This window comes from Sparus aurata, chromosome 19 (genome assembly GCF_900880675.1).
Source record: "Sparus aurata chromosome 19, fSpaAur1.1, whole genome shotgun sequence".
Classification (NCBI taxonomy): Eukaryota; Metazoa; Chordata; class Actinopteri; order Spariformes; family Sparidae; genus Sparus; species Sparus aurata.
This window is the reverse complement of record NC_044205.1, coordinates 24258662-24266938: the sequence shown is the minus strand read 5'-3', so window position 1 is coordinate 24266938 and position 8277 is coordinate 24258662.

The following is an 8277-nucleotide window of genomic DNA, read 5'->3' as shown; positions in this document are numbered from 1 at the left end:
CCCGCAATTCAAACATTGCGGAGTTGCTTCTGTATATTAAAAGCTGACATAACTGATGAGCTTACCTTTCAAATAACTGCAGTCGATATGAGCAGATTTATTGTGATTTTTATCTTTTCTAGTACCCTTTCTGTGTCGAGTTGGCGGCCATGTTGATTACTGAAGTTTGCACGATGCAAGACTTTCTCCCATAAGCTAACAGTGTGAATGACGAGTGGATCCATTTTTTTGAGCGTACAACACCAGAAAAATGACTAACCTGACATGGCTTATGTGCGTGCATTAGCTAGCTGCAGCCAGCAAAGAGCAGCAGCTTCCTTCAAATTCTGGCCATATTGAACAAACTACACCTTTAAAAATACCATAAAGCTGCTGTTAGCTTTGTCGTCATTTTAGTTAACTTCCTGTCCATTTTGCAGTTAGCAATCCCGTCACCACACTTGCACGGCTCACTATGCATCTTTCTTTTCTTCTTTGTTCGGCCTGTTTGGTCGTATTAGCCTTTCCCTTACATGCTAGAAGTGATAGCGTACCCTGTTCTGCCATGTTCGGTAAGCATGAGTATCCTGCTCTGTGCATGTTTGAGTGCATATGGACAATTTAATAGAGGAATAATGCTTAGTGCAGCTTTCATTTCTATAAAATTGCTGGTTTCCCTGCACGAAAAACCAGCAGACCGGCATATGTTGTATTTTGGTGCTGTTATGGTGCCAGCATGGTCTGTTGGTGATGGGATGCAGCATGGGATGTGTCAGCAGCTTATTTCATATATCGGAGCAGTGAAGTTGGCTGTGAAAGTCCAATACAGGACACAGAGTCAGTGAGGTTGTCACAGTACACCAAGTTTATTGACCACCAACTTCAAACCTGCAAGATTTTGGGGTCATTTCAGGGCATCCAAAACAAACTGTAAATACTGCACTAAATGTACAAAAATATGAATGCAACACTTTGTTTTTGCTCCCATTTCTTTCACAACGAGAGACAAATATATACATATGTAGACAAAATAATTACTTCTTTCAGATTTTGAGCACACATTTGTTAAAATCCAATAAGATAAGCCATCCACCTGACAGGTGTGGCAGATCAAGATGCTGATTAAACAGGATTCGGGCACAGGGAACTTCCCATGCTGGTGCTGGTGACCAGCTCACCAGCAACTTCACCCCAAGACTTTGCTGTTAGGCCATCATAATTAATGGGACTTTGCTGGTGGACCAGCTTCATCGTGCTGGTCCTCCATCTAAACAGCACCAAACCAGCACTAACCAGCATAGACCAGCATGGAAATCATTTTGGTCTATGCTGTTTCTTTCAGCAGGGTTGTCTTTGAAAACTAATGCTACTTAATATTTCTTTCCTCACTGCGGAGGGTTGTTATTCTATTTGTAGCCCCTAGTATCATAAAAAAAAAGCCCAAAGAGTCGTATTTTATGGTACTCTATTGGTGTTAAATCATTAAAAACCTGTCGTCAGGGGCGTTATGACAACATCTTCACTGCCTCTCCTGCAGGATAAAATGCAGATTTTGTCCTGCAGCATCTGAGCAGCTGCCTGATTTGACTCAATATAATTATACATAACGTTAAGTGTCCTCAGCCTGGTTGCAGATGCACGAGGCATCTCTCAGGCTTTGCTGTTGTGTAGCACGTTGCCATAGAAACCAGACTTTCTTTTTTACAAGCCGTGGTTCCCATGGCAATAGTGATGCCACCCATCCCCCCCCAAAGCACGCATGCACCACACACACACACACACAACACGACACACACACTCTCCTTTCTCTGTCACACGCACAGAAACACACACCTGCTGACTCCCAATCTGCTGATGGTGTGGAGGTGTTTGACCGAGTGGCGTTAAAAGCAGCGGAGAGAAAGAGAGAGAGAGAGAGAGAGAGACAGTGGAAAAAATAATGAGTGAAGACAGGCCGAGATCACACTCCGCCTGTCTCTCTGCTGGTCCGGCTTTGTTTTAAGACCCATGAAACAGAACAGCCAAACAGCCTTTAGTGTGTCTGCATGGGACCAACTAATGGCTCCGTCTTCTCTCCCCAGATAATCTGAATTAAAGGCTGTTTGGATTAAAAAACAAAAAAACAAATACTTTGTCTGCACTCCCTCTGCATGATGCTCGGGTTCAGAAGAAACAACATGTTTGGCAAGAAAGGCTGCAAAAGTGTGAGATTTTCACAGAGCTATAAGCGTCTCAGAAAAATAAGTTTCACGGTACCGTGGTGTCAGATTATGTCCCTTATAGGAATCTGCATCTGCTCTACCTCATGCTGACGTAAAGTCGGGTGATGTTTCGTAGTCCACAAAACATTTCTGGAGCTTCACAGCAAAACAGCGATGCAGCCTTCTCCGACACAATTGAAGTAGACTTGATCAATCAATTGAAATCGAGTTCGTGCATCCACCTCAGAGTGTGTGTGCTAACACTTTTAGCTTTAGCTTTAGCAGATTAAGTGAAGATTTTGACTTAAGAACTAGTGAGTTGAAAAGAGCTATTTTATGTTTTGTTGTTTAAAGGTGCAGTGTGTAAAAACTGACCACCTGTCGAATTCATACTCAAACCAAATAGGGTAATTTACCTACCTGCTGCTAGCTATAGCTGCTGTTAACTGTTTAGCTCAGTTAGCAGTGCAGCTAGCGTCCTGGATTGTGATCCCAGAGCACCGGAGGAGTGTTGGTGTTTACAATGCTAACATGAGAGCTTTTGACATGGACTGGATGGAGCAACTAGCTAGCTAACTAGCATTGTACGGCTTATAAGGGTCATACATGAAAAAGGAAGTTTTGCTTTCACCCGTGTCTGTCGTCTGTTGGATTGTGAGCAGGATTACTCAAAAAATGCTAAACAGATTTCCACAGAACTTGGATGGAGGACGGGTCTCGGCCCAGAATAGACCCCTTTAACTTTTGGTGCAGATCCCGATAAAGGGACAGAACCAGGAATATTTTCTCACTTTCTTTCACGTGGGTAGATAAGCTTCTTTCGACATTTTTGTTGATTTCTGAGTGCATAATTGACGGATCTTTATGAAAAGAAATCAGGCGTATTTAGGTTGCTGTCGTCTATGCGTACAAAAGGAGACTGCTGGGCCTTTAATCTGCTCGTTAAGTCTGTGGTAACGCTAGATGAGGGCTGAAAGAAGCTTCAATGTTCTCAGAATGACAAACAAATCAATTTTGTGTCATGTTTCCATATTATGTATTGGTGACACGCCTATATAATTCATTTATTCAATAAAGATAATTGGATTATCCCATCAAGCACAAGGACGATGACTTGCTTTTTTCTCCTCCTGTCTGCGGAAAATTTATGATTTTTATGGTCGTGAAGGCTCAACGGGATGGGGTTTTTTTAGCGGGCCAAAGATGGGAGTCCTTTATCAAAATAAATACCAAAAATCTTACAGATTAAATCGAAGCAGTCGAGCTCAAAATAACTTTCGTCCTCAAGGTCTCGACCGGCAAACCGCTCAGCCGAGGTGTTAACATGCAACTGTGGGTTAATCACTCTGAGAAAAACAATGCTCCCATGACGAACGCTTCCTCCGAAAAGTTAGATAAAACTAAAAAGAAAAAAACATCTGCGTCCATGTGCCTATGCATGTTCTTATCCATTATTCAATTAAGCCTCAATTAGCCTTTAATCCCCATTACCAGTCCGGTGAGAGATGAGCGGCGGTGAAATGAATGAGTAAGTGTCTCCCGGGGGGAGAAGGGAAGAGCAGAATAGAAAATGAAAGACTGCAGAGATATAGGGGGCTCGGGGCAGTTTTCTGATAACAAAAGTACTAATTAGTGTCGCTAAAGGATTTATAGGAATCAGAAATAGTGTGTGTGTGAGTGTGTGTGTGTGAGTAGAAAGTGGAGAGAATGAATGGATCCCTTTGAAAGCGTGCCAGGCTATTTTCTGCACCTACAGATTCGAAGGAGGGCGGAAAAAAAAAGGCAGGGAAATCCTCCGGGGGATAAAAACAACTGCAGTCAACAAATTCACTTACACTTATACACACTCAGGCGCATGAGACGGACGGATGAGGGGCACGGTGAAGCCAAGCAAAGTGGAGAGCACCTCTGATTCCAACTTCGGACGGGCTGTCATCCGTCTGCTTGACATCTCTCCCTCCATAATTAACGAGAGCGATATGGACGCAGATATTCTTGAATAAGGCGTCTCTTCTCTTTTTCTTTATGAGCTCCTACTCCCCGAAGGAACCTGCCCAACCCTCCTTGTCTTCCACCCCTCCCATCCCCCCAGTCCATCTGTTTTGGTGGAGGCCATCCATTAATAAAGAGTCTGTCCTTTCATTTCTATTTCCCCTCCTTCTGTATTATTTATTTACCCATCCATCCGCCGTGATGGCGAGCAGATATGGTCGCCCGCGTAGGACGCAGCAGATCGACCATCCTTGAGTGTAAAAGTACTCCAACAGACCGCTTACGCACGTATGATCCGGTAAAGTTTCAACCTGAAAATGTCTTAAATCAAAATACTGTAAACCTTCATGAACACTTTGAACTGACAGCTCCTCTAATTTAAATACAATCTCAGAATGTAGGTGTGACTTCAAACGCAGCGAATCTACACAATTAGAGGAACTTCAGCCCAGGGGACTCAAATTGTGATGGCTGGAGTCGTTAATTTAAATGGAAATTACTGTAATTAACGCCTCACTTTAAAACTTTTGTCTTCCTGACACATCTGTGAACATATTTGAATAATGGAGCCCATTTCAGTTGCAAATCTTCACCTTTCAGACTGAAACATTTTAACCCTAATTATTGTCCCTGAAATAGTCTCAATATAGATGATATTTGTGTATTTCCTACATCATCAGTAGTTTCAGTCTTAGTTTGGTTTATGTAAAATAACCTCATTGGTCCTATTTAGGATTTGGATGATTAAACATATAGGTTGGTTGGGAATACATGTTCCAAAAATTTACTTTTAAAAGAGTCTCGACAGGAAATGTTGTTTAAAAGATAATGAGATGATTTATTATAAGAAAAGTACTTCAAAGATTAGATCATTAAATATATAAAACACATGAGCTTTTGTTTTTATCGTGCATTATGGTTAATTCATGTTGATATCTCCAGATAACAAAGCACATTTTTGTCAAGATTGGACCCAAATGCAGGAGACAAAAGGGACAAATGCAATGGATTAAGTTTTGTTGAGGATACTGGCAATGCAAGGAACACCAGGATCAGAGAAATGCAACAGATGACTCAATGAAGACTGGACTGAAATACAAACTTAAGAGGGGGATGAAGTGCAGGAGGAGAAATGTGGATAAACACAGTAGAGGGTGAAAACACGAGGAACAGGGAAGAAGCTGATAGGCTGGAAGAACACGAGGAACAGGGAAGAAGCTGATAGGCTGAGAAAACATGAGGAACAGTGAAGGAGCTGGTGGAAGAACATGAGGAACAGGGAAGGAGCTGATGGAAGAACACGAGGAACAGGGAAGGAGCTGATAGGCTGGAAGAACACTAGGAACAGGGAAGGAGCTGATAGGCTGGATGAAAATGGGGAACAGGGAAGGAGCTGATAGGCTGAGAAAACATGAAGAACAGGGAAGAAGCTGATAGGCTGAGAAAACACGAAGAACAGGGAAGAAGCTGATAGGCTGGATGAAAATGGGGAACAGGGAAGGAGCTGATAGGCTGAGAAAACACGAAGAACAGGGAAGAAGCTGATAGGCTGGATGAAAATGAGGAATAGGGAAGGAGCTGATAGGCTGAGAAAACATGAGGAACAGGGAAGGAGCTGATAGGCTGGAAGAACACTAGGAACAAGGAGATGATAGGCTGGATGAAAATGGGGAACAGGGAAGGAGCTGATAGGCTGAGAAAACATGAGGAACAGGGAAGGAGCTGATAGGCTGGAAGAACACTAGGAACAAGGAGATGATAGGCTGGATGAAAATGGGGAACAGGGAAGGAGCTGATAGGCTGAGAAAACATGAGGAACAGGGAAGGAGCTGATTGGCTGGAAGAACACTAGGAACGGGGAAGGAGCTTTACATACAAGATGCACATTAATATAAATCAATGTGAACATTATTAAAGATGTCGTAAACACTGTTCTGCTCATCTGACAGAGATCATAAAATACAGCAGCAAACCACAACAAAACAATGGAGAGGTGATGCAGCTGTACGACACGCCATATTTAATTGATGCTGCTTGAAAATATGGCTCCCTCACAAGCACAGATGTCTCATTTTGTTCAGCGCCTGTTGCCTGAAATCTTGTTTCCCTCCTCTTGTCTGTTCCTTTGCCCATTCTGCTCACATCTCAGTGGGGAGGGATTAAGACAGAAGGAGAGTATGCGAGGAATGGAGTCAGGGATGTACATCTAAGAAATGAGACAAGAGGGACTGTCACCATATCGAGCTGAGAAGGTGAATGAGTAAGCAGATCCAATAATCACTCTTCTTCTAGCTCTGTTTTTGGTCTCCACCTTCTCCTCAGAAGAATATCTGGTTGTTAAATACTCATAATATGTTCACCGGTTAGAGTGGGATTTGTTTTAATGAAAAATTATGGCATCTGAAAACTGGGTTGATGAATGTGGTGAGAGGGAACCAAAGACCAAAACAAAGAGCTGAAAGATGCCAAAATATTTTGTAGAGTTGAGAGTTTTCGTTTCCTGTGGATTCATTTCATCCATCGTCCAAACACATCAAATATCAATTGGAGCAACTACAAAGCCACATTATGTCTCCTTGGCATTTTGTGCAATTTGGCATCCCCACCAGACATTTTTTCCCATCTGTATGAGGATTCAGAAACAATCACTAAACATGGCAATTTCAGTTACGTTTTGGAGGTTTTAATTAAGGGAGACATCTTCAATATCAGCACAATGTTTAAAACTTAGATTTAAAAGTCTATAAAAGAGAGTTTGAGTGCGCTTTATTCCACAGTTTCCATCCTCTGCATCTCCATCTATCAATTTATCAGTCCTTATTTTTCCCTCTGCTATTTCTGTCCATTCTCTGCATCCTCTCGGTGGTCAGCAACATTCATAATTTCTAAATGTCATTTAGACATTAGCTCATGAGGCCAGGAAGCGCGCTGTAAATGGAAGGGTGATGGAGGAGGGAGGTCACAAGGAGGGGCACGAGATGAGAAACGCAGTAAAGTCGTCTCCGTGGCTTCGTGGAGACTCAAGATTTGATTACAGTTTACAGGCCAGAAACAGAGAAGATGGATGCAGATGCAGATGCACAGCACATGCTCGGTCTCTGCTTCCCTTCACAATCTCAGGCGGGGGAAAAAAAAAAAAAGATGAAGAGCGAAGCAGCTGAGAGCCACAAGCTTTGTAAAGAAAACCTGGGAGAAGCCCGATGACTTTGACAGGGCCTGAGGAAACGCAGATTCACTGAAAGGTCAGCGCGTGATATCTGAGAAGAGGCATTTTCACATCTAAGAAGAGCTAAATTTAATCTGTGTGATTACTGGGCCCATCTGCAACATGTACATCAACTCAAACAGGCCCTGAAGGCATGATTTCCTGCCCTCTATTGGTTAGAAACAAGAACTACACGTCTGGACTGAATGTCAGTGTGTGCTTAGTGGATTTCCTTGATAGCAAATTTTAATGTTAAAGTGATTGGACGTGTGTCTCGGGATCATTCACCTTTCGTCACTGCCTCAACGTGAGGAGAATTTGAAGGACATGAAAAGATGCGGCATGTTGCGGTCCGGGCAGCCGACAAAGTTTGAGCCTCTGACGGCAGAAATAGATGCAGCACTTTGATGTTGTTGCAAACTGACATCCACTCGCGAGCCATTTACTGCTCGGCCTGGCAAATCTGCAGGCTTTATATAACCGGAGGGGGGGCTGGGAGCTATGGATAAGACTCTTATTTCAAACATATGTAGTCAAATATCGAACTACTGATGTATAAATCATAAATGATAAGACTGTATAGTGTGATAATGTATACAAACATGAAATATTATATAAAAACAGCTTATAGATGATAAATCCGATTCGAGTGTCGGATTTGTACGGTGGCTCTGAAAGTGCAAATCACAACGACAAATATGTAAATACAGCCACAAACTGGAATAGGAAACAAGAAAACACAACAAATGCAAAAACACAGTAACAAACAGGGAACACAAATTGGAAATCAAATTAAATGAAGAGAAGACGCGACAACAAATGACAACAAATAGGAAAAAAACACAAATGCAAAAACCAACACAACGGTGAATAAAACACAACAAAAGAAAAGGAAAACAC